Source organism: Mastacembelus armatus, unplaced genomic scaffold (assembly GCF_900324485.2).
Source record: "Mastacembelus armatus unplaced genomic scaffold, fMasArm1.2, whole genome shotgun sequence".
Classification (NCBI taxonomy): domain Eukaryota; kingdom Metazoa; phylum Chordata; class Actinopteri; order Synbranchiformes; family Mastacembelidae; genus Mastacembelus; species Mastacembelus armatus.
In genome coordinates this window covers 229,696-255,892 of record NW_022872898.1, presented here as the reverse complement: position 1 = coordinate 255,892, position 26,197 = coordinate 229,696, and the positions used below count along the sequence as shown (strand labels likewise).

Below are 26,197 nucleotides of genomic sequence, written 5' to 3'. Positions count from 1 at the left end.
CAGAGGGCCACAAGGTCAGTTTGTCAAATCTTCAGTTTGTACAGCGTGAAGTGATTTTCCTTGGTCATGTGATTACTGCAGAGGGGAAGTCTCTGCCCCCCAAAAGAGTGACAGCAATTCAAAACCTTCCTAGACCTCAGACAAGGAAGAAGATGATGTCATTTTTGGGCATGTGCTCCCTTTGCAGAAATTTTATTCCTAATTATGTTGTTTTGGAAGCTCCATTGAGCTCACTAATCCATGGCAAATAACTTCAGCCACATGACACTGTTATCTGGACACCTGAAGCAGAAAAGGCTTTTGTTGACAAGCATGTAAATTGGCAGAAGATAAATCTGTGACGATTTGGGTAGGTTCTAGATATGTGTTTGGCATAACACATGACTATGGTGCTGTTTGGTGTCACAGACACTTTTTAAAATCTGGTGGAAAACCTATTCTTCATTATGATAAAGTTGCAGATCTTCTTGATGTGTTGCTGTTGCCTGAACAAATATCTGTCTGCAAATGTGCAGCCCACACTAAGGGTAATGACTCTGTTTCCAGGGGCAACCGCAAAGCTGATGCAGCTGCAAAGGTCACAACTTTGAGACCACTCCAACTTGACACTATCTGTTTGTCTTCTGACTCTCCACCTCTCTCCCTCTCAGCTCTGCAAAGTTTCTCTTCACCACAGGAGAGAAAAGCCTGGAAGCGGCTGATGCTGAGTACAGGGATGAAGTTTGGTGGGGACCTAACGGCAAAGCTTGTCTTCTGAAACACTTTTTCTCTCATTTGGAAAAGTTGACACATGGGCTGGATCATGCGTCAAAAGGGGGGATAGTAGCAGCAATAAGAAAAAATTGGTTTGTGAAAGGTTTTGCATCCTATGCACAGAAATTTTGTCAGTCCTGTATGATTTGTGCTACATATAACAGCAGCTGCACACACACACAGGCTCAAGCAGCACATGTACCGCCTACAAGACCTTTTGAACACTTGATGATGGACTTCATTGATCTCACTCCGGCTGAAGGGAAGAAATACTTTTTGGTTATGGTTGACATGTGGTCTAAATGGAATGAACAGACTACGACTTCTGGATAGTTGGCTGAAACACCAGCCTACATGCAAAGAGACACTAAATATAATGTTGCTATCTATACTGATCACATTTGTATTAAATCCCCTAATATAGGTTTTGCTTACTGAACCAACATTTCATAGATCTAATGGTTCTGTTTACTCCTCAGATACACCAATGAACTCATGGGCAGCAGCAGTTCGGATGGTAGGAAGAAAATTCACTAACACCTCTTGTTATGTTTGTGCAGCAGTTCCTCATGCACGCGGGCATGCAGTTCCGACGGTTCCAGTACCAATGAACATCTCGGAAATAATATCGGTCTTGGTAACGTTCACCATTGGCCATTTCACTAATGACACTGTGGTTGTTAATGACTGTCATACAGACAACAGACGTGGGTGTTATTAACTATTCTGACATGTGATGGAGATGGATAAACACCTCTCAGCTGAGGACCAGTTTCCAACCGTTTATGCACAAACCAGTGTTGACAACCTCAGGTCATGATCATTTTGCACCACCAGTGTGTTTCTCACTACTCTGTGCCTATACCAAAGTTAATCTAGGTAACTCTGAAAACTGCAATTACACCTTAAATGCTACATGTGGTTTATATTCTTCTTGGCCATGTTCCCATCCTGATAATATACCTTACTTGTCTTGGTTTAATGTTTCTCTTCCATGCAAAAAGAAATCTTCTTCATCACCTTATTACAGGACAGGATGGGCTTACACTACCTATTGACTGCTCAGGGGGGTTATGTCATGTAATTGGCCAAGAGTGTTGTACGTTAGTCCCATCTGATTTCGATAACATTACTGATGTGGTCGTGGGCGTTTTCTAACTTTTCGGCTCAATACGTGCGCATCGATCAACCACACACGCCTGAGGTGCTTGAGATGTACGATTGATGTACGATTCTGATTCTGATTGGGAAGGTGCCTCTACTGTGTGAGTCTGCAGTGTGTCTGACATGTAAACAGCTGTCACTGATTTAGATTTTTCCATATTAGTACATTTTTATTATTATTCATTTTACAGGAATATGAGTATTATTCTCTCTGACTTTGCTTAGCTTTACACTCAGGGATGTCTGTGTTCCACAGAAACAGCACTGCTAAATTTCTATGACCTTTTGTAACAAGGTACATTGAAACGTTTTAGTATTTGTACTTCTGATGTTGTGGTCAGTCTGGGGATCAATATATGATCCAGAGGAGGGAAATGTAATGGAAAAAATGAGTTTCAATGATTGATTATTCTTACTGATTATGATTTTTATTGTTTCTTACTGTATTCTTGGTTTTTCAGACTTAATTATTTGATTATGTGAATGATTATCTGCATTTACTTTGCATGTGTGTATAAGTAGCGGCCTCAGGCTAATAGGAACTAAGCAACTGGGGAACAACTTGGGAAGACTCTGATCAATTGTGTTCTATTCTGTTTTGCTCCTTTCTTGCAAGAAATATATTCAGAAAAAGACAGTCTGTCTGCACCCTCTTTATTGCTCATCCAACAGGTTGTGCCATTTGTGCCAACATTTTACTGTTCTCAAAACATCCAAACATAAAAGAAGGAACCTCCATTACCCACCAGAATAAAACATCCATCCATTATCCATACTCACTTATTCCTACTGGGGTCCATGGGATCTAGTGGAGCCTATCCCAGGTCTCTTCAGGTGAAAGGCAGGGGTACACACATGTCACCAGTCCATCACATGGTCACATATAGACAGACAATGGGCAATTTAGAATCACCAGTCAACCTGACATACATGTTTTAGACTGTGGGAGGAAACCAGAGTACCCACCAGCATGAAAACTCCACACATAAAGGCCACTGCAGGGTTTCGGACCAGGAACCCCCTTGCTGTGAGGCAACAGTGCTAACTACTCACTCACCATGGCTGGTTAGGTCAGTTGGTTAGAGTGTGGTGCTGATAACATCAAGGTCCTGGTTTTAAGCCCCATACTGTATCTATACCCGCTTATTCCTAATTAGGGTCACAAGGATCTGCTGGAGCCTACCCCAGCTTTCTTTCGGTGAAAGGCAGGGGTATACCGTGGACATGTCACCAGTTTATCACAGGACCAATATCAAATATTTCTTTTTAAAATGAAATAGTTAAATTCTTAAAACAACACATTGTTTTATGTTTTAAATATATCTAATTGAACACCTGAGTAAGTTGTTGTGCCTGAGCGATTAAGGCGAGGGGCTTGAAATTCATTGTGCTCTCGCTGCACATGTTCAAATCCTGTTTACAGTGATATGTTACTTAGAAACTCACTACATTAATGTGTTTTATTGCCTTAGTGGACTTTGAGGACTGAAACAAGCATTTGCTGTGTGTGTTCCAGTTAGGTTAGGTTACTGCTGACATCATGTCTCATCTGAATGAGAAGAAATCAACAAACACAGTGTGTTGTCAGTCTTGTGTTGATGTCAGTTCTGTCTTAAGACAGTGTTTCCATAGTAACAGAGGTTAGGTTATGGTTCAGCGTAGCAGAGAAAACAGGGGCCTGTTTCAGAAAGTGGGTTTAGTGAAAACTCAGTTTGTTAAACCTGAGATGAGGGATAGTCAAGGTTTTTGGTTCCACAAAGCGTGTTCAGATTGACTCTGAGTCAGTAACTGATGGTACCTTACTCTGCGAACCAAACCTGCTTGTTGGCAGGTTTTATAAACCCTGAGTTGTTTCTGAGCCAATTGACATTCAGACTGAAGAAGAGGCTGGAGATGTGGAGTGCCCTTTTTTTGAGGAACCCATTGATACAGAAGCACAATTGCTTTGCAGAATTCTGTGTCAAGAGAGGATAATCAAACCTCATACAGAAGGTGAATACTTGTAATGTTTCCCCTGGTCTTAAGATTTTGTTCAGGAGTATATGTGTGGAAGTTCCACTTAGTCAATTCTGTTTCAAATTGGAAACATTTCTGTAGTCATTTATGATACAGTCATCTATATTTATTTAATGACACTGAAACTCCTTCTCCTATTACCCCCCTTTGGTTGTAAATATAAAACCAAAGGTATACTTGGATCCACCTATGTTTGAGAAGTCAAGTATATGTTTGAGAAGCTAAATTCAAATGATCTAAATGTGTGTCATCTTCTACATGTCCAATTTGATGGAGAGCAGTTTGTCCAGTGTCTTCCTGTTACTTACCAGAACAAACATATCCACATCACTGCTGATAGAATGTGCAGTCCATAGTCTTCAGTTCTCACTCCTTTAGTATCTACGGCCTGGCCATAGATATACTGGCTCAAACATCACTCATCAAATGCCACTCCTGAGAAACCAGTCCTCCTGCTGTGATGTTTCTCAATAAGGATGGGTGATGGATTAGATGGATTCCATTGTGGTCTCCCCATGCAGGATTGAGTCCTGCTGACAATGAGCTGTTATTTGTAACTCATCCTGTTAGTGTCTCATAGAGTTGGCGGAAAAACAGTTTTGGTCCAAGTTGATGGTCAGTTGGGCTCCAACCTAACCCTAACCCTGAGATTAAGAATATCATGCTCTACTGACTGAGCTAGCCAGACTGTGTATAACACACATTTAACTGTAAATGTGGTATACTTGGATCCACCTATGTTCTGCCAATTGACTATCAGGTTAATGCAGAATATCGTTGTAGTTGATTCAGTGTTGTTACTGTTATGTGTACATATTCAAGTAGAAAATGGCTTTACAAAGAGAGAGACATAGAATATTATCAAAGTACAGGGTAGAACATTAGTAATTCAGCTATTTAGAAAAAGCTGTTTTTTGTTTTTTTTTTACAATGTCACAAAGCAGTAACAAGAACTGCTTCTGTACATGTGTTTTGCAGTATTTCCTTCTTGTACTAAGTGTCATTTCAGTGTATGGGAAGAGAAAACCAGGACTCATTCTATTTATAGCGAGTTAATAATGAGGTACTGCTGGGATTTGAACCCAGGATCCCCTGTTTACTAGACAGGTGCTTTAACCAACTAAGCCACAGCACCACTTGTAGCTAACCTTAAAATATAGCAGCTGTAGTAACAGGCTCCTCTCCATGTTCTGTAGAACTGAAAGGTTCAAGAGGTCATTCATTCCTGGGGCTATAAGACTGTATAACAGCTCCTGTTGAACCTGTGCACTTTATTACTTGCATTGCAAGTATCTTTTTAACTATTTATTTGTCTGTCTGTTTTTATTGTTTTATTTGTATAATGTGGCATTGCGTGGTCTCTGTGCTACTGGACACTTGAATTTCACCTCTTGGGTATGAATAAAATATTTATCATCATCATCATCATCATCATCATCATCAAAGGAGTCACAGAGCAGCCAGGTGTTCAACTATTACACAGATCCAGAAAGTGACATCATACCACAAATCAGATGTGTTATCAGAACTTGATTTTACATCCATCCAATGTGAACAGATACACAAGATACCAAAACAAAACAACATTCCTTCAAGTTAAAGTTGATACAGCGATCTAAGGATAAAGGATAATTTTCAAGTACATGAGAGACAGGTGGAGCAGACATGGAGATGTTGTTACTGTGTTCTGTCACCATGCAACACACCAGCTGATGCAAGTTTGACATCACCAACTCTTAGAGTGTTGGTTTCAAATTAAATTACTTTCCTGTCAATCACCCCAGGTGGGACTTGAACCCACAATCCCTGGCTTAGAAGGCCAGTGCCCTATCCATTAGGCCACTGGGATTATAAATGACCTAGTTTGAATATTGTAACCAGACAGTTCCATTACAATGTCAGTTGCAACATCAAGGTGTAGCAGAGGATGATTTCAATCCATTGACCTCTGGGTTATAGTGACAGTTATCCTGCAGTTAAGAAAAGAGCTTTGGTATCACATGTGTGGTTCAGTGTCCGTTTATGCATCTGTGGAAACGTTCAACACCATGACCACTTCACCACAGAAACTGACGCAGACTTTGGCATGAGAACATGGTGCTGGAAATACAACATTGTACAATAAGCCCATAGTGCACTTCTTTGGAAAAGCTAAATTCAAATGATCCAAATGTGTGTCATCTTTAGGCAATCATAAAGGAGAGCAGAGAGATTTCTTGAGAACATACAGCTGTGCTCCTGTACTGTAGAGGTTTACATCTTTGCTTCAAACAACTCTTATTCTGTAAGCTGGTTCATTTGTTACAAACCTATGAAGTCACACAGAGGTGTCGCCCAAACATACCCATATCTCTGTCCATAGTTTATACTCACATTTTGTAATACTCATGAAGGATTCTTAATGACACTGTAATGTTAATGGTCACAAGGAGTGGCAGCTTTATGTGCTTATCTTACACAGTAGTGTTTTAGCTGTAGACAGTTAGTCACTGTAGCTGTTTGTGTCTGTGTTAGTGTTTGGTACCAGCCTGAAAACAACTGCAGCCGCTGTATTTATTACCGTGTTGTGATCACTGTGTATTTACGTACATTAACCATTAATGTGCCAAATTTACCAGAGAAGGGCTTTCAGCTAACATAGATCTGAAGTTTCTCTGATCCAGTGGATCCAGTTCCACATCAGCATTGCAACCTGCCACAAATTTCCAATCTTATCTTCCCCTTTGCTGCTGATGAGACATGTTCAGTAACACCCATTGTCCACATGCTGGATTCTGTGAAATCCCTTCAGTCATTTTTCACTATTTTGTCTCCATTTGTGTGGTAGTGTGGCCGAGCGGTCCAAGGCGCTGGATTAAGGCTCCAGTCTCAGTTGAGGCGTGGGTTCAAATCGCACCACTGCCAGTTCTTTGTTCTCAAAGTGAAGTCTGTGAAAACTTTTCTCATTTCAGGAGCTTCTCCTTAACTCATTGTGATTTGAATATCAGTGAAAGACAATACAGTTAGACATAACTGTGAAACTGTTTCTTGTTCTGCTTAGTGTCACATGACAGAACTCGCCCTTGTTGATGTTACAGTTACTATGCACAAAGCCCTCTCTCTTTCCTAAGTATGTCTTATTAGAATTGCCAGTGTTAAAGCCGCAACCTAAGGATAACTGCCACTTCAACCTACAGTCCTCCGCTCTGCCAACTGAGCTATTGAAGGAAGCACACAGTGGTTTGGTGTTGAACTTTTCCACAGATGCATAAACTGACACTTAACTACACATTTGATACCAAAGCTCTTTTCTTAACTGCAGGATAACTGTCACTTCAACCTACAGTCCTCCACTCTACCAACTGAGCACCTTGGACAGCATCAACAATGCTGCAATTTCATTGGCTATGACTCCTATATACAACTGGCCCCTGTGTGGAAGGCAGCTATGCTCACCACTACACCACCATCACTGTGTCCAAAGTTTTTACTACTCTTCTGAGGTATTTTCCATCCACCTCATCTGTTCTGCTCCTTGGCTCCTGTACTTCTGCTTATGGAAAATATGTCAGTCAGGAAAGCAGGAGTGAAAGGATGACAGCACTTTGGCAGTTCACACTCACTCTGTCTATAACACATTCTGCTGTCTTTGTCTGGACTGAGTTCATACATGTTGTACAAATATGAAACCAGACATCTGATAATACAGAAGTCTTAAGTTTGGGATTTAAAAACTTGTGGAGAATGTGGGCATTGATCCCACTACCTCTTACATGCTAAGCAAGCGCTCTACCACTTGAGCTAATTCCCCCACATCTTAACGATGCAGATCCATAATCCAATTTACAATTTGCACAGACTGTCCACATGTTTTCATGAATTCAGAAAGACCCTGAACTATGATCTTTTTCCTATCACACTGAGCTAGTTTGGACTTTTCCTGACCCTCTGGGTTTTTCAAACTAATCTGTTTTTTAATAGTCTAATTTTGAATTTTCTTAAAATTCAGACTTTTTTTGCTAGGAGTTCTGGCTTTCTTCTCAGAAATCACTAAAGTAGCATAACATAACTTCTTCTTTTTGTTTCATGTTCTCATTCTTGCACCAGAATAGTTTAACCAATAAGAAGATGGAACTTTCACATGACTTGCAGTGATGCATTTTGGTTTGCTTAATAAGCTGAAGCCCTTCAGCAGTCTGATTTCTAACTATATCCTCAATATATATGACTGCACACAGGTGTAGATGGGTGGTTGGCACTTATGTTCCTCAAGAAAAACTGCACTGCTTGTTTTCCAAATATAAATGGTGCACCCACTGCTGACTAACTGGATCAGGTGTGTGCCATCAGAACCTACTTAGTTAGTCATCCGCCCTTATCTGAGACAGGATGGTACAGCTTCTGATTGGCTAAACACATCTGATACAGGCAATCACTAGTATAAAGGTGAAGGAACAAAGGTTGCACCCTCCTGTTCTAGATGAACCATAAAGAAATCCCTGCCTCATGTGAGGTTTGAACTCACAGCCTTCAGATTATGAGACTGACGCGCTGCCAACTGCACCAACGAGGCAAAAAAAGCTGCAATAATAGACAGTCACAAGTCAACTACTTATAATTTAGCTTATTTACAGTTTTTATCCATCCATCCAGCCATGATCTACACCCACTTATTCCTAATTAGGGTCACAGGGATCTGCTGGAGCCTATTACAGTTTTATATACAGTTTTTAGTATTGATACAAAACATTAAAGGAAGCACACAGTGGTTTGGTGTTGGACTTTTCCATAGATGCATAAACTGAACACTAGACGCCAAGTCTCTTTTCTTAACCGCACAAACTGCATGTATAGTGAGTAATGCGCTTATTTAGTTCCAGGGAAGAACCAAAGAGGATGAAGAGCCCATCATACTTAACCAGTTCAATGAAGAGCAGCACCAACCAACTGCCTTGCAACATTAAGGTGAAGCAAGTGAAAGTGAAAGTGAAAGTGACTTATATGGCCAAGTACAGTGAGTATTTGTGCTTTTTAACCCACTCAAGTGCACACACACACACACACACACTCACACCGTGCAAACACAGTGTGCAACCAATGCTGCAGTTGTGGTATTGAGGGCAGACAGGGCACTGGCTAACCAACAATTCCTGCATGAACTTGTTTCAGCTTTTCATATGTCGGTGTCAACCCCAGAGATTATTTGTTCTCATTATGTGTGTGAAGATCCTCAGTTGTCCAGGGGAAGTTATCTAAAGGTTGAGTCATGGCAACTGGACTTTCAATTGCCATGACTCAACCTTTAGTTTCATTATTTATGTACTGTGCCCAAACCCTTAGCCCATTTGGTATGTTCCTACCTGGACTTATTGACCTGTTTTTAGACTGGTTTGTTCAAAGCACAGAAAGCTGAAATGTTAATGAGGCTACACCCAAACTTGCCCCATGTCAGAACGAATGTTAATGATTCTATTCAGTCCTCATTAACTCATGATTACAGTGAATCCAACAGCTCACTGGAAGTGTTAAGTGTCCACTGGACTCACAATATTGTTCTTTTAATGAGGCTGGTCAAAAACAGCATGAACCTCAGCATTGCTACAACAGGGATCAGGCCAAGATGAGGAAGTTCTACTATCTGCAGGAAGTAGCTGTTGACTTGACAATGTCTAATTATTTTCATCACAAGCTCAACAAATGTTTAGCAAATATACAGAACCACTGTCTGATAGGCTGGTCACCGACCACCAAAACATTAGCTGAATAACTGGCTAATCATTGAACACACACAACATCTGCTTCTAAATGTCATAATGAACCTGAAGCTGTGATTTAGGCCATTTTGGTTCACTCCCTTTTCTGTGCCCTGAGTCGTTATTTCTGCCTGTTCCTGATCACTTTGTCTTTAACAGGAGCAGTCACATCCATAAAATGTTGAAATATTGCTGCTTTGTTTTTCCTTTACAGACTTTAAGATACGACAAAATGACAAACTACAAAGAAAATGTATAATGTGACATTTTTATTAAAACCTTATTTACTTGGTTTTTCATTTGTGCATGAACATGAAAACACAGCAATGGACGCAGACACACAAACACGTCAGTACAGATTAGATGGGTCAGCCCGGGCGCAAACGTGTCCGCGCTGGTTTTACGCACAGACCATGGAGGGTTTCTGCAGGCGATTACGAACTGAAAGTCAACCAGAGCATCAAATACTGAACCCGCCACATTGTGTCTCAGTTGTCAGTTGATTTTACCACAATGTGGAGAATAACAGAGTTTTGTCAGAAGCTCCTGGGTTCACACACAATTACTATGGCTGGCCAGCACAGGTGAATGTACTAACTAAAACAAAGCATTTGCTTTCTAGCTAGTAGGAACCAGTCGGTGGTATCAGTTAGCATCAAGAAATGCTGCATTCATCACAAGGTCTGTGGCCTTCAGTCATACCGTCCTGTGAGAGCTTGATCCTGTCTGATCTCAGAAGATAAACAGATGAACTCGGTCAGTATTTTAACGGGTGACTGCCTGGGAATACCAGGTTCTGTAGGCATTTTCTCTATTGCGCCTTAGCCAGTAAAAGGCGGTGCTAATGAGCCCTGCTGGACCTGGTTAAAAAGAAAACAGAAACAATTGTTGATGTTTCCAGTGAGGAACAGGACACGCTTCTGCTTCTTGCTTCTGAAGAGTGCAGACGCCTTTCTGCTTCTCCTGCTTCTCCCAGTTTTACTTTGCTTTTATTCCTTTTGATTCCATTTATTTTCAGCCAATGAAATTACATTTGTAACATTTTTTACCACTTTTTTGACTGCACTTAGAATTTTAGTGAGGATTTTACTTTTCTTTTCAACAACTAATCTGGCCTATTGAGCGACTAAGCCATGGATAGTTTATTTTTCAACATGTCTGGAAAAGAAAACACATTGTGGCAAAACTGCCGGATATATCTTCAGTAAATCAGTGTGTTACAAATGCAGGTTCTTGCTCTGGAATCTGAAAAAGGACTTCATGACACATTTCTGTTCAGACCCAGTGGTAAGAAGGCAAAACCTGTTATCAATAATAAGTGCTATGTTGACCAAAATGCTACACTGTACTATACACTGTGCCATGGTCACTCATACAGTAGCTCTCCTCCCCCATATCATCTCAAAACACCAAAATTCATCTGGCTTCTTGCATTGAACACATGGCTGTCCAAGGCCTGTGAGATAAGAGGGGTGCAGTTCATTGATAATTTCAATGAAATTATGCCAAAACAATTTCTTGTTTTGGCAATGTGACGACCTGTTCAAGGGAAAGGACGCATATCTGAGCAGGAGTGGAGTGAGACGCCTAACGGATAACCTCCTCCACTCTCTGAGGCACCAGCCTGGGTCTGGACAACCGTCTGAACAGCCAAAGGTTCCTCTGAGAGAAGAGAGGAGTGAAGGAAGCACTCATACCTCACCAGCAACGGACCCCTCATCAGCCAAGGAATCCCTCTCAACAGCACCTTCATTGGTGCCCCCTCCAACCCCCCCGCTGCATCCATATCCTCTGCAGACTGATCATTGTCCATCCCATCCCCAGCTTCACCAATGGGACATGGACATGGACATGTTCATGTCTTACCTACACATGATTCCTTTTTAAAGATGCTCGAGGGATCACACCCCACCCATCTCCTCCTCCTGGGGCTTGGTGTGATTCCCCTATTTTTCTACTCTGAATTCTTTATTTGATTCTTGGTCAATGATGCAATAACATGTGTTCTCTAATGTATACAACCACAGTCTCTAAGGCCTACTCAGGCATGTCCCATCTTTGTCTATGTATGGTCTTAAGTGCAGGTCATTAATCACACATGTCCTCTTGGATTCTTGTGGGTACTTTACTTTATATAGATATGCTTTTAAAAGACACACACACACAGGACACATATTCAGCACATCCATGAGATAATACACAACAGCTCATCTTTACATTTCAGTGACTGTCGTGTTTTGTGTCATTCAAATTTCATTTATCCTATTTTTTGCTTCTGTTCTCCTTTTTTGAAATTTCAGCTTAAAGTAGGAAATGAATCCCAGTCTCCCACATCAAAACCCCGAGCTTAGTCTCCCACCCATCCACTCTAACAACCACCTTTTCCCAACAGAGAAGTAAAACAGCCTGTGAGATCAGAGGTGGTTGGTTTGCAGGACAGTGTGGTCACAGAGAGGATGATGAATGCAGCATTTATTGATGTCTACCCTCTGTACCAACGCTGGTTTGTACTAACCAGAAAGTGGTGGTCTTTCTGTAGACCCATTAGTTAGTTCTCATCATCATCGGCTTCTTTATATCAAGGTCAGAGGCTCTGAAGCCAATCCAGACTGACATTGTAATGAAACTTTATGGTTACAATTTTCAACAGGGTGCTGTGAGGTCCCAGTGGCCTGATGGATAAAGCACTGGTCTTTTAAACCAAGGATTTTGGGTTGGAGTCTCACCTGGGGTGATTGAAAGGAATTTATTGCTATAAAACCTGTGTTCTGGAAGTTGATCTTACCCATCCTGCAGCTGAAGGGTTATGGACTTATCAAGTATGAAGTACAATAACAACACACTCACCTCTGGAAATCTGCTCCATCTCTCTGGCATTGACTGGAGATACTTCATAGGTGTGACAGCAGATGAATGTCCTTCTGTTCTGTGAGAGAACTTACCTATTAAATAGGCTGCATTGCTTATGTTAGTTAGTCCACTTTAAGGTGCTGATTTTAACACATTACCAGTTACAGATCAAATATAAAACTTTTCCTTCTCAACCTGTGTTGTGAGCTCATCTCTCTTTTGCTGCCCAGTCTGAGCATTTCAAATACTGATTATTACAAACTGAGAAGAAAATAACACATCTACCCTTTTTCTACAGAAATTTAATCCATGAGAGTGTGATGATTGTAATGTATACAGAGTATAATGCATACAGTACAGCAATATGTGTGATGACAGTTTCAACTTCTCTATGTCCACTGGTAAGAGGCTTTTGACCACTACTCCTCAGCGTTCCCCGAATTTGTGGAGGCAGTCAGGCTCCACTGCACGTTTGAGGAGGCATGGGCAAAGTCCCTCCAGCCTGGTCAGGACCTTAATCCAGCACCTTGGACCACTCAGCCACACTACCAGACAAGTGAATATTAACCCCTGCTGAGCTCATAGTTTTATCAACAGTTTATCTATAAAACTTTAAGTAGCTATAATGAAACCTGTCATTAAACACAATGCATGTAACGAGTCGACTGGGATGTAAATGGGATCAAGTCAAAGTCCAGATGGCTAACCATTACACCATGGAAACAAGACACAAAGCATAGGGCTGTGCACCCAATTGACTATGTTTATGTGTAATGCCTTCATTTTTGAGCCATTGTGTCAACGTTAACCTTCAACTTGGACACAAACAGCTCCTTCAGTCCTCGTAGTTCACCAAGTGCTGAGTTACAAAGAAAAGCTTGACACACTCCTATGGGCAATAACCACCCAACCTGACATACATGATTTTGGACTGTGGGAGGAAACCAGAGTAGCTCCACACAAGCATGTGGATGATATGCAACCTCAACACAGAAAGACCCCCACCAGGTTTCTAACCAACCTGAGCCTTCTTGCTGTGAGGCAACAATGTTAACCACTCACCCAAAGTGATGCCCTTGCTCTGAATCAGTATGAAGCAAAAATGAGTGACTGTGTGGAAGCACTGACACAGTCAGAAATGGTCTGCTGGAAAATCCTCATCCTGCATTTGCAGGTGCAAGGGAGGGTCCAATGGCTGTGAGGTGTCATGTAAAATTCCAGCGTTTGTCTGAGAGGCCTGCAGTTTGTACGGGGTCAGTCATGGGGGAATGTTGAGTTTTCCTGCCTTAGACTATGGTCTGAAGGGCAAGTCCTGAACCCTTTTTGTAAAGGCATTTTTGGAACTTTTTCTGCTTGTTTGGTTTAAATAGATATTGGTGACCCACCTCATGGACTTTAAGACAGTGACACCAACCTGTAAAAACTCAGCTGAATCAATGTTGTTTAAAACTGTCAAAAAACAAAAAAGAGTATCTCATCAGCGGTTAGATCTCAACAGTCTCAGTCTTCCCTGTGTCTTACTGCAATCCTATATGTTCCTGTTTTTTTAAAGTTTGTCCTCGCTAGTTATCCATATGTAGTTTCCCAAAGGAAACACACATACAGTCAAGCCTGAAATTATTCCTAACAAATTCTGACTTAAAGTTACTTTTATTCAAGTTTTTTCTTGATTAGAAATGACACAGGTGTCTCCCAGAAGGAAATAAGAAGATGGACAAGAGGCATCATTGTGGAAAAAATGATTATTCATTTTCTATTTACATTTGAACAAAAAGTTGCTTGTCAATAAAAGTAACTTTAAGTCAGAATTTGCCAGGGGTATGAATAACTTGGGGCTTGACTGTATGTGAATCTTTCCAAAGAAAATATTTCCATTCCATTGCTTTTGTTTCCAGATTTAGCTAGGAAACCAGCTGACCACTGTTTTCCACCATTTAGCAAGTGCACTGGATTTAGTCTCCCAGGATCCTTACAAACTCTTAGTCTTTTGACCTTCCAGAATAGTGATTGAAGGTAAATATAGCTAAAATGCAGAGTGGAGGGGAACAGAGTGCAGCAGAAGTGTGCTGGGGGCAGAAACCCAAGGTCGATGGACTGAAACGATCCTCTGTTCTGAAGCAAACATAATACTTGAAGTTTTGTTGTCTTAACATCATGTCTAAAACCAGCATCCACAAAAAGAATGGGATTCGAACCCACACATGAACTACACAACAAATTAGCTAGGTCTGTTAATTTAACCACTCAGTCACCTTGCCATAGCTTTGTTACTGTTTACAGTACATGATCAGTGAAGAATTCCACGCTGACCTTCATGAGGTTGAGAACTGTCCAAAAACCCAGTTTTAAGGACATACAGTTATTGTGCCTAGTCTCCTTTTGATTTCCTACTGATTGTCTAAACAATGTACAATACATATCAATGCACAAAAGTCCAGATGATGAATCAGTTAAAATAAAACAATCAGAATCATCTTTATTGGCCAAGTTTGTGCACACAAACAAGAAATTTGACTCCAGTTCACTAAGCTCTGTCTATGTACAAGAATGAAATAAAGTTAAACTTTTAAGACAGGAAGAGAGTAGGTTTGATATAAACCAAAGACAAGAAATACAAAATCAAAAAGGCTAGAAAAAGATCAATATTTTTTATATACATAATATATAAAATGTGTGAATTGTTGCAGTATGAATGCAAGGATTTAACTAAACTGAATTATGGATCTGTGTTATTAACATGTAGGGGAATTAGCTCAAGTGGTAGAGCGCTTGCTTTGCATGTAAGAGGTAGTGGGATCGATGCCCACATTCTCCACAAGTCTTTAAAGCCCGATCTTAACACTCCTGAATTATCAGATATCTGTTTTCATATTTGTACAACATGTATGAACTCAGTCCAGACAAAGACAGCAGGATGTGTTATAGACAGAGTGAGTGTGAACTGCAAAACTACTGTCATCCTTTCACTCTGGCTTTCCTGACTGACATGTTTCCCATTTTTACTGTCTTTGACAACTGACAATTTTGGAGAAGCTGTAGAGGGGGGATGATGACTGAATTTCAGACAAGGGACCCGATTCGTTGAGAATAAACAGTCATTAAAAGAAGCACACAGTGGTTTGGTGTTGAACGTTTCCACAGATGCATAAACTGAGCACCGAACATTAGATGCCAAGTCTCTTTTATTAACTGCAGGATAAGTTTCAATGTTAATTCAGAATGCATCTATAGTGAGTAATGTGCTTGTTTAGTTTCAAGGAAGAACTCATCATACTTAACAAGTTCAACACAGACATGTGCAGCAGCACCAACCAACTGCCTTCAAACATTGAGGTCTAGCAGAGGATGCTTTCGATACCTTGCCCTCAAGGTTATGAGCCGCACGTTGGTCTCATGTCTCAAGTTGTGATTGTTTTCTATCCAGATTAGGATACTCTTAGGATTAGAATACTTTAAAAACTTGTGTTTACAAAAACAACCAATGTCACCAGATACCAAATCAAAAACAAATTCCTTTAAGCTGGAGTTAAAGCCGCAACCTAAGAATGACTGCTACTTCAATCTAGAGTCCTCTGCTCTACCAACTCAGCTACTGAAGGAAGCACACAGTGGTTTGGTGTTGAACTTTTCCACAGATGCAAAAATTGACACTGAACTACACATTTGATACCAAAGCTCTTTTCTTAACTGCAGGATAACTGTCACTTCAACCTACAGTCCTCCACTCTACCAACTGAGCACCTTGGACAGCATCAACAATGCTGCAGTTTCATTGGCTATGACTCCTGTATACAACTGGCCCCTGTGTGGAAGACAGCTATGCTCACCACTACACCACCATCACTGAATGTGTTAGAGTGAGTGTGAACTGCCAAAGTGCTGTCATCCTTTCAGTCCTGCTTTCCTCACTGACATGTTTTCCATAAGCAGAAGTACAGGAGCCAAGGAGCAGAACAGATGAGGTGGATGGAAAATACCTGAGAGGAGACTCTAATGATGGCACTGTTGGCAGATCAGTCTGCTTGATTATAGATTATAAATCCATTATAGTTTGGTTTGGATAGGTCTGTTTTGTTTTATTAGTTTCATTTCTTTAAGGCTCAACCAGTCGTCCTCTACTCTCACACTATTTTCCCTTTGTCATATTGTCACTTGTTTCAATGCTGAAAATAAAAGCACTTTATGCCATTAAATCTCCATTTTTGGTTGTTCCTACATCTTGTTCAGTCATTCCTGGTGCCTGTGTCAGACTGATCTGTATGTAGGTTTTTCTGAATGTAATAGTTTGTATATAGAAATATAAACCTAATTTTATATGAAAGACAGCAGGCCCCTATGTTACTGCTATGTTGATACTTGTTGGTCTAACGGTGTTTCTTGCTTAGGGTGCAAGAGGTTCTGGGTTGATAAGCTACTTTGGAGTTACAGTTAAGTCTCTGTGCCCAGCTGTTCTTTGGACCTGGAGACAGAACTGTACCATTAATAAACAAGTGGACTTGTTCCTCCATCATCAAGCTTTCAGACCATGATCAGCTACCTTCATCTTTTTCAACGAAAAACCTGTTCTCCTTATCTCCAATCCATGACAAGTTCTCCACTCACTTCAAGATTTCTCTGAACAGCTACTTGATTGATATTGATTGATTGTCACTTCATGTATACCTTTGCTGAAGTTTACAAGACAGGTACTTTAACCCAAGGAACCCAAGGCGCTGTGGCTTAGTGGTTAAAGCACCTGTCTTGTAAACAGGGGACCCTGGGTTCAAGTCCCAGCAGTGCCTCAGAGGGACTTTGGTGTCCTGCAGAAGTGTGTTTGAGCCGTTTCCTATACAAGAAACTGCTGAAAATCTGCATGCAAACAAGACCTCCACAAAAAAACAAATTAAGACAACCGGATCATCTTTGTTGTGCGCACAAACAAGGAATTTCACTGTGTTGACTCCCTAAGCTATGTCTATGTACAATTAAGTTAAATGTTTAAGAAAGGAACAGACTAAGTATAAAATAAGTAAAAAAGATAAGGGCTTGAAAAGATGTGCAAATATGCATATAGTGATTATTGAACAGTGGTTATCTCTGCCACTCTGTGACATTAGAGTTCATGAGAGTGACAGGCTGGGGAAAGAAACTGTCTCTGTGCCAGCTGGTTGACACTTTAATTGACACTTGTAGCCACAGCAGCTATTACTAATAGGAGTTCATTCAAATCATCATTTATGCCATAAGTGATGGACTAAAGACTAGAACACCTGTTGCTGTGAATGTGTTCAGTATTTCCTTTTTGCAGAAAGAGTAAGTATTACTTTAGAGCATGGTCCACATCCTACAGCTACTGATCCAGTCTGGAAGGGTTCGGCCACACATCCATGATGCTGCTCCTGATTCAGATGTTGTTCAACATGATGCAGTCTCCTTTAAGGTCCCCCTGACAGGAGCTGATGTCTCTCATCAGAGATGAAGTCACACAGAGCAGCTGACTACTAGAGAACGGGGGTTTTCCAACTGTCCTGGTTTAATTAGGTTAGTTAGGTTCAGCCAACTAGTTAAGTTAATTAGGATTAACTTAACTGAATACACCTGAATCAGGTAATCAGGATTGGGCAGGGACTGTTAGAAAACAATCAGCCCAGTGGCTCTCAAGGTCCAGGGCTTGGCTAGGACTCTGCACTAGTCATTTATGTGTGATCAATACTTTGATTTATATGCAATACTGCTAGTGCTTTGCAGTGTCCATAGTGTTTGATGTGTATGATTTTAAAACATTAACACTGGCCAGGAATCGAAAGTGGGGCAGCATGTTGGCTTAGTGGTTAGCACTGGTGCCTCACAACAAGAAGGGCCTGCATTCGTAGTCCGGTGGGGACCTTTCTGTGTGGAGTTTACATGTTCTCCCTGTGCTTGTGTGGGTTTTCTCCAGGTACTCCTGTTTCCTCCCACAGTTCAAAAACATGTATGTCAGGTTGACTGGGTATTCTAAATTGTCCATATGAGTGAGTGTGAGTGTGTGTGTGGTTATGTGTCTCTATGTGTCCCGTGATGGACTGGTGACCTGTCCCTGCCTTTCACCCAAAGAGAGCTGTGACCCTAATTAGCAATAAACGGGTATAGATAATGAATGAATGTTCTATTACATGAGTTTCCTAATATGAAGTTTAGGTCAAACCTCAAATGGACCACGGGATTTTAAAGGTTTATCTGGAATAATGCGATGTCGTATATGTTGAGCATTGTGTAGACACTTGGTGGGAAATAAGAAGGAGGCTGCTGAAGTTCTTCAGCACAGTCATGATCCTTTCAAACCTGCTGTTTGTTTGCGCTAGTCCAATTCAGCGAACCAATGTGTAAACCTGTTTCCCTTTGGTTCAGTTTCATTTTACACAGAGAAAAATCCAGGTGAACCAAAAAGCATCACTGCAATTCATGTTGGAATGTTCCCACTGCTCATTGGTTCAACAAGTTTGGTGCAGGAAAAAAAAAACATGAACACAGGAAAAAGATCCAGGTTCTGTACTGGTGAATATTCCTATGAAAGAGATTTACTCTGCAACATGGAGAAACAGAACAATTGGCATTAGCTCATAACTGTGTTAATTTACTGGGCAATAACAAAATACAACTCTGGCAAGAAAACACCAAAAAGTGCTTCACACACTTTGCAAAGTGAGTGAATATTCAGCATGGAACAACAAAATGATGAGTTTCAACTTGCTAAGTTAAACTATTAAAATTAAACTATTCTGGGGCAAGAATGAGAACATGAAACAAAAGAAGTTATGTTATGCTAATTTAGAGATTTATGAGAAGAAAGCCAGAACTCCTAGCAAAGTTGTCATGGTTTCATATCCCACCACTGCCCAGAACTCCTCTCTTGACACAGAATTCTGCAAAGCAATTGTGCTTCTGTATCAATGGGTTCCTCAAAAAAAGGGCACTCCACATCTCCAGCCTCTTCTTCAGTCTGAATGTCAATTGGCTCAGAAACAACTCAGGGTTTATAAAACCTGCCAGCAAGCAGGTTTGGTTCACAGAGTAAGGTACCATCAGTTACTGACTCAGAGTCAATCTGAACACGCTTTGTGGAACCAAAAACCTTGACTATCCCTCATCTCAGAGTTTAACAAACTCTGGGTTTTTACTAAATCAACTTTCTGAAACAGGCCCCTGTACACTGTGCTACACTGAACCATAACCTAACCTCTGTTACTATGGAAACACTATCTTAAGGCAGAACTGACATCAACACAAGACTGACAACACACTGTGTTTGTTCATTTCTTCTCATTCAGATGAGACATGATGTCAGCAGTAACCTAACCTAACTGGAACACACACAGCAACAGTTTTCTCAGTCCTCAAAGTCCACTAAGGCAATAAAACACATTAATGTAGTGAGTTTCTAAGTAACATATCACTGCTGACAGGAATAGAACCAGTGCAGATAAACCTCAACATAACATCACATTACAATATTACAACGTAACATTAAAGCAAGCATGTTATGTTCCGCTGTGGATAATGAGAAATATTTTTAAAATATCCAATCTGAATGGACTACCTCTTTTGCTTTCAGTCAGATGCACATTGGTATAAATGCATATCACAGTACTACAACACAGACACTGCTCTAGAACAAAGGTGCCATGTAAAGAGTGGGGTTTGAACCTACATCTCTAGAAGAAACTCCAACCTGAAAGCAACACTTAGATAACTCAGTCATGGTGAGCAACGCTTTGTCATGGACTTTAGAATTAGTAGAAGTAGTAAGTCATCTGGTACTTTTTGTTTTTTGCATAGTATTAATTGGGACATAGTGCTTGCCTTGCATACTGGTTTTCACATAATATATAGTAGGAAAATATGCCACAATTTCTGACGTAAATGGTAACATAAGAACCTAAACGTGCTTATAGCGCTGTTTGTAGTCCAGTAGTAGCTTGATACTCTTTCATATATATGGCGTCCGTCTTGCTGAACGTAGCTTCCGCAGAGGCCGTGATGCCAAGAAAAGACACAGAGACTCCAGCGTGCCCCGATTTCGAGTCCATGGAGCCACGCGACTACTTGCTGGAAGAAGCTCCCGACGACGCTCTCTTGTACTGCTTGCTGCTTTTTAGACACTTGATGGCCTTGTGGAATTTGACCCGGGCGGGCACAGTGAACTCGTTCTGCCGCCTGCATCTGTCCAAGAATCCCGTCAACGCTACCGCCTCCGAGTGTCCCACTCCTCAGCTCGTCACAGCGTAGCCCAGAGGGAAGGTGTACACGGACACCGTGGAGTCGCAGTAACTCGTCAGCAACCAGTCGGCTCAGTACAGAGCCCCGATGACGATCGTCATCATCAGGGTCAGGGTGACGACCAGGATAGTCGCAGCAATGGCATACCTGCGTCTCACGCCTGGTGTCTTCTCCGCCGGCTCGTCGGTCTCCCTTGTTTGTTGTGCCTCACATTCTCCCTCATTTTCCTCATCGCCCACCGTTCCCTGAGGTCCCCTTGGTTCCAATGGCACTAAAGTCACAGCCCTTTCTCTGCCTTGAGGGAAGGGGTCGGCTGACGCCGATCTCAGATGTGCAAAAAACCCAGGGGAACAGTTCCTGAAAGATGCCCACGATTTTTGGCCTGCTGACACCTGTGCGCGCAGCGCGCACAGAGACCCGGAAGCTTGTGTTTGTAAACGATGACCGGGTAAAGCAGCAAAGACAATATCAGCACGCATGCTGATACGATGATCAACGTGCTGTGTAGACTCTTACAAGCGCCAGCGGACTCGGGCGAAATGATGGGCGTATCAATGTGCTCCAGGTTTGAATGTGATGCGCACACAGCATCGTGACTGTGGTTCCCCGTGCTGAGAACGAGACCTTCTTTAACCTCTGTGTGCAGGATGCACGTGAGGCAGGCTTCGCTGGAGCAATGGAGCAACAGCTGCTTGTTTGGGTTGAACAAAACAAGTTTGGGCTCGTAGTCAGATGTCCACTCTTCTACGGCGATGGGGTTAAAGTTCACATACCAAGGGCGTACGTTCAGGTGGCACACGACCAGTTGACTGCCATCTCCGTTGTTGCAAGGGGCGCAGTATGGGGGCAACGTCTCCAACGTTGGAACAATGGGGTATCTCAGCATGCTGGTCACGCTTGTACAACGGTTCATGTTCCTGATCCTGAATTTCCCAGATGTTAGAATGGGTTTTGCTGGGGTATATGACGTATTGCCTAGACCACTGGGTACTATCCTGTGTGTATACGAAATTCTTGTTAGGGTCACAGTATGGTTGTCTGAAACAACGCGTCAACCGGTTCGCTGATTCCATGTATTCGTATAGACCGCAGAGTACGCATTGCGGATCACGACAGCTTCCCGCGTTGCCCACTCTTGAGCCCACGGCGCACATGCAACAGCCCTGGTTGTCAGCGATGCATTCACTTTGAGCGATGTACAACGACAAGAGGATCATATGTATTCCCAGCATTGTTATCTGATAAGCGGTCTTAGATTCTATGTTCGGTCTCAAGCACACCAGAAGCATCCCTATAACACAAAGCTGCCACTGACAATCCGGTGTATATCTACTTGCTCTCACGGAAAACCCCTGAGAGCCTTGCGTCCCTAACTATCAGCATTCGTATCATCCGACCATTGTTTAGACCATCCGACCATTGTTTAGACCATCCGACCGCCGTTCAGATTCATTGGGGACTTTCTACAGAGAACCCAATATATTCAAAAATGTCTAGCCTCATTGTATACACATCAACTGAACCTCTGAGCAGAAACCCCGATCCAACCTACTAGAGCCACAGCCATGGAGAAAGCGTTCCTTTATACAATCTTCTGCCTCTGCGTACTCTCATGCGCGGCCGGAGCCGGTTCAGGCAAGAAAATCTACAGCACGCAGTGCCTGGACAACAGTCAGGTCACCGTGGACGGCTCTTCAATGAGACCCACAGCCACCTACAAAAACTACAAGCAACTGGTGTGTCAGGCCTGTGGCGTGCAACGTTGCACCAACACGAGACTGTTCAAAGGGTATAGTAAAAAGGACGATCACAGCAGAATCATCTTCGGAGACCTGAACAGACTGGCGCTGAAGCATTACGGCTCGGACGACAACGATGTATCCTACAAATGTCCAGGTGAGGAAACCGTTCAGAAGACGCAATGTCAGACGCACCAGACTCTGAAGGACTGACTAGTGACATGGTGCGAACAGTGTAGATCCTCGAACTGCGAGGTCTACGCGGGATCCACTAAAGTCAGTTCGGGCAAAGTGACGGTCGCGAGAGGCATCTATAGAATCGACACGAAGGCCTCGATCAAGGAGAAGCTAAAGAAAACCCTGGAAGCCGTGAAGAGAGTGGCGACCTCGGACAAGACCAAAGGGGTCGCGAGTGAAGAAGAGGAGCGAGCGATCGAGGGGGACATGAGCACGGAGGAGGAGGTGAACTATAGCAATATACTGTCTCTCCTCAAAGCAGAAAGCGACCACATCGCGAGCGATCGAATTAAACACGACACACAATACCTTTGAAAGGAACCATGCGTTCGTCAACCGTTACATACGGCCCGGGATGGTAGAGGACGGGGAGTCGCTCGCTCCACATGTTCCACAACTCTCTGATAGCGGCCAATCTATCAGCGGATCTCCCATCGACTCCTCTTGACTTTCAGTCGTCAAACCTAAGCGTTTCCGAGAAGCAATAGAACTCTTTCAGGGACATGGTCGCTCTGAAAATCGTCCTGCCGTACTCATCATCCCACAGGCTCGAGGCAGCTTTGCCACGTAGGCCCGCAGGTCCGTCTCGTCCATCTGTTTCCATCTCGTTCCCTTGCGTCTACTTGAACCCTCTCGGTTAGTCTCGCGCAACACAAGACTCTCCAGGTCGGCTGTGAAGAACAGCAGAAAAGAGGACAATATGTCGTGGGTGCCGGCAGTCGCCTCTGCGGTAGGACCGACAGGGTATTCAGGGACGTCGGCTTGATCGAGTTTATGAAGGGGGACCGACGACCATTTGATTTCCCTGTCCTTCGACAGTTATGTGTCTGGGTACATGTGAACACCCACTCCATCCTCCTCATCCTCTTCCTCGTCATCATCCTCAGTGCTCTAACTGTCATCGTCTTCTCCATCATCCCTGTAGTCGTCATCATCTTCATCTTTACCTTCACTGTGGCGATTCGTTTCTCCTAGACCCGCGTCTCGTTCACTCTCCTCCTCGTCGTAGTCTTCGGGTCCATACTCGCCATCGGACGCATCGTCACGATCCTCCTCATCCATCCTCCGAATAGGACTCATCCGTGCATGGGTCTTCACGGCTGGGTCGAGTGAATATTCGATCTAATTGCGTTTCGCTTCGGCCACCTGATCAGCCGTGTAATATGCTGACATGATGCTACCTCAATTCTGTGCGCACCAAGACGTCCGACCGGCGCTCAAGTTGTCCGACCGGCGCTCGACGTGAGATCATCACAAATTTGGATCAGCGGGTCAGTTATATAAGTACTCTGCGTGCTTGACGCTGAAGTATTCACCCATTATCCGTCTACTCTGTCTACAGAGTTCTCTGCGAGATCCCTGCTTAGAGATATTCTCCATCACGATGACTGCCATGAAATTTTTGAAAGAATGTAGGGACGAGCTGTCCATCGTCGTTTTGAGAAAATGGAAGGACGATATAGCTGAAAGGCAGATTTGTGTAAATTACCTGTTGGACCACTGGAAAGATGATGATGACTTACCTGAACTACCCCCTTACAACCACGGCGTGACCAATCCGGTCAGGTACATGCACAGCGTGATAGAACTGTGTCTGGAGATAGAAGGAGGCGGCCCCGCGAACAAATTGCTCAAAATTGTGGAGAAAGTGAACCCCTACCTATACAGGGACCTACTAGACTTTGGCCAGCGAGGAAAGATGGGTGAGTGAACATATTTTTTAAAAAAAAACAAAAAGCTAATGATTGTGCACCAAATCACCGACATTTCTCTCTCTGTTGTTGGTGTTTCTAGTGAGAGGAATTCCTCCGTGCTTTAAGTTGAAAGAAAAGCTGCAGCTCGTGCTTCTGGAGCAAGGCGTGACGGAGGACGCGTTATACCAGGTTATTCAGAACCCCGAACATTACGATCGAATGTCAGCGCTGAGCATCAAGTCAGCGCTAGACGTACTAAATGTTCACGATCAACTTTTACCAGAGGAAGAGTTCGACGTCAAACTGGCTCTGGATAACAAAGCTCCAGGGGCAGCAGGCCTCTGTGGCTGGTTCACTGATCTCAGACCCTCCTCTAACAGAGGGGTCTACTGTTAACACCCCCTCCAGTCCTAATGGTCTTCAGCATGGCGCTGGTTTAATCGCAATCAGGGATATTCCGGCATTTGATGCTTTAGAATTGAGACAACCCATACACTTTAGGGACATTGACATAGATACTCACCCTGAACATTCCTGCGCTTGTTAGGGAACGTCTAACCGGTGTTATAGATAGGGCTATTGAAGTATCGCGGGCTGGTAGTGTACTGAATGTCGTGTTGAGGGGGCCCCTCCCTGATTAGTGACGTGCAGGCGGTCTTGAGGACCAGTAATGGCTATGACGTCGACGCCTTTGTTGATGAAGTTGCTCAAGCGATCCAGAGCAATGATGATTCATTGTCAGACGGGGACCTGGAGTTTGTGGTCAGTGTGGCACAAGAAGGGAGGGGTGGAGGCACACGGCTCAAGCTGGGGAGGGTGCCTTATAGTGAAATTCTGGCTAGGAAGGGAAAGCATTTGTATGATCCTGATAATGACGCCTCAGACAACAATTTATGTTTCAGTATGTGTATTATCAGAGCCGAAAATCCCTCAATGGGGGCTCTGGAAATATTACACAGAGCTAAAGAACTACAGGAATCTGTAGGTCTTTCCACCAAACAGCAGGTGGGTTTTAGTGATGTCACTAGATTTTAGAGGGAAATAGATGCAAAGATAATCATTTTTCATCACGCCAGAGCTGGTGCTGGTGCTGTTAGAAAACGGCCAATCTGCTTCCAGACACACGGAACCCCACACCCGCGCACCGTGTGGCTTTATCTACATGCTGAGCACTATTACCTGATAACCAACCCAAAAGGTTTTTTTGGCGGCTCGTATGTCTGTGAACTCTGCTATAACACATATGAGACACCCTTACTGCATAATTGCCTACACAGGTGTAATGTATGCTTCACCACATGTGAACAGCAATCAGGCCCCACAATCAAATGTGATCAATGCAAGCGCATTTGTAAATCAATGCAGTGCTTCAACAATCACATATTACCTGACCCTAAACACAACATGATTCCCTGCGCTACAGTTAAATATTGTGAGGAGTGTGGAAAAATCTACAGGATCTGTAAGCAGAGCCCCAGCCACAAATGTACAGCCCCGCGGTGTAGGCACTGCGGTGCTCTTAGAGGGGGGATGGTACATCAGTGTTATATCCAGCCGCTTCCGCCTAAAGAGGAAGAGGAGGAACCCTCTGAAAAATACATCCTGTATGACTTTGAAACCAGATACCATGACGGGAGACATGAAGCAAATTATGTCTGCGCCATGGAGATGGATGAACAGGCTGACCCGTACCCATTTTGTTACACAGGGGTTGGTTGTGTGGCTGCATTTATCAGCCAGTTTAGACGCAAAAAGTACAAGGGGTACACGTTCATAG

At 42.8% G+C, this 26,197-nt stretch overlaps 7 non-coding genes across 7 annotated transcripts; 3 read left to right on the top strand and 4 right to left on the bottom strand.

The window, feature by feature from the left end:
- Nucleotides 1-4,994: 4,994 nt before the first annotated feature.
- trnat-agu (transfer RNA threonine (anticodon AGU)) lies at nt 4,995-5,068 on the bottom strand. The gene has a single exon. It is a non-coding gene; the product is annotated as a tRNA-Thr (tRNA).
- Nucleotides 5,069-5,709: 641 nt separating this feature from the next.
- trnar-ucu (transfer RNA arginine (anticodon UCU)) lies at nt 5,710-5,782 on the bottom strand. Its single transcript has one exon. It is a non-coding gene; the product is annotated as a tRNA-Arg (tRNA).
- A 973-nt stretch (nt 5,783-6,755) lies between these two features.
- Nucleotides 6,756-6,837, top strand: trnal-aag (transfer RNA leucine (anticodon AAG)). Its single transcript has one exon. It is a non-coding gene; the product is annotated as a tRNA-Leu (tRNA).
- Nucleotides 6,838-7,650: 813 nt separating this feature from the next.
- trnaa-agc (transfer RNA alanine (anticodon AGC)) lies at nt 7,651-7,723 on the bottom strand. The gene has a single exon. It is a non-coding gene; the product is annotated as a tRNA-Ala (tRNA).
- A 689-nt stretch (nt 7,724-8,412) lies between these two features.
- Nucleotides 8,413-8,485, bottom strand: trnam-cau (transfer RNA methionine (anticodon CAU)). Its single transcript has one exon. It is a non-coding gene; the product is annotated as a tRNA-Met (tRNA).
- Nucleotides 8,486-15,257: 6,772 nt separating this feature from the next.
- trnaa-ugc (transfer RNA alanine (anticodon UGC)) lies at nt 15,258-15,330 on the top strand. Its single transcript has one exon. It is a non-coding gene; the product is annotated as a tRNA-Ala (tRNA).
- A 1,893-nt stretch (nt 15,331-17,223) lies between these two features.
- trnat-ugu (transfer RNA threonine (anticodon UGU)) lies at nt 17,224-17,296 on the top strand. Its single transcript has one exon. It is a non-coding gene; the product is annotated as a tRNA-Thr (tRNA).
- Nucleotides 17,297-26,197: the final 8,901 nt, after the last annotated feature.